Raw genomic sequence first — 1,171 nt, forward strand, 5'->3', positions numbered from 1 at the left:
AGTGCCGATCCGCCATTTTGGGGTTGGAAATCGTGGGGTTCGACTGAGATCGAGGGCGAAGGGGGAAGGAAATAGGAATTTGGGGCAGAGAAGGGGTATTTGACACGTGTGAGGGTGAGTTGGATCATGGAGAGCTACACGTGTGAGTGCGCGCGCGCGCGTGTGTGTGTGGGGATCTTATCGTGTTGGTTTATCAGGATTTTTGCAAACTAATAGCAAGTAAAAAAAGATGGTGAAAAATCACTGTCTCGGTAAATCAACCTGGTGATTTGATTTGACTCCAATATTACAATTTAATTTGATACAAGGATGCGTTTGGTCAGGACTAGCTTGGTTTTCCTGTTGTTTCAGCTTGCGTCTAAATTCCGGCGTACGTATTTAATTAATTGATGTTTACAGCACCAAAAGAGTTGTTTGGGGAAAGAAAAAAAAAGGGGGGTTAAAAATAAAATTTACAACCTAGTTTAACTTGAAAAAGTGATGTAACAAGAGAAACTGATGTGACGATGTTAAATCTTTTTTGTTTGTCCAGCTTAAAGGTTGCTCTAGGCCCGGTCGTCGACCGGTGGGCCTTCTCCCTCCGGTCCATAATCGTGGGCCAGACTGGACCACGGCCTAGGTTCAGAATGAAAGGGCTAGGCCCACTCCAATTTGGCCTGACCTGGCCTACAAATGTGATCAATAGGATAATGGGCTGGGTTACAGATTGTCTTTAAAGCAGATTACCCAGGACCACGCACACAAATCCTACATGTTTGTGGATTTATTCAATGTCAATGTTTTTTAAACCATTACGTAATGGATGATTTAAATGATAGAATAAAATATCTACATCATGTTTTCTATAATAATAATAATAAACTTCTTAAGCAACAGATATGTTTCGACCGCACTAGGGCCTCAGGGGATATTAACAATCCCACATGAATTAAGTTTAGATCCTGTATGTGGCAAGTATGTCGTAAATAGACATGGTAAGCTGTTTTTGTCCTACCTCATTAAAATTTCCATTCAAATTAAATATACATTAATACAATTATTATTTACTAAACTCTAATAATAACTGGAAAAACAAAAACTGTGGGTCGACTCGTGATCAACACCCAAACGGGCTTGGTACAACCCCTGTCGGACCCAGGGGTCATGGCCCAATCTAGGTCCATAGTTAGAC

Source organism: Asparagus officinalis, chromosome 1, assembly GCF_001876935.1.
Source record: "Asparagus officinalis chromosome 1, Aspof.V1, whole genome shotgun sequence".
Taxonomy (NCBI): domain Eukaryota; kingdom Viridiplantae; phylum Streptophyta; class Magnoliopsida; order Asparagales; family Asparagaceae; genus Asparagus; species Asparagus officinalis.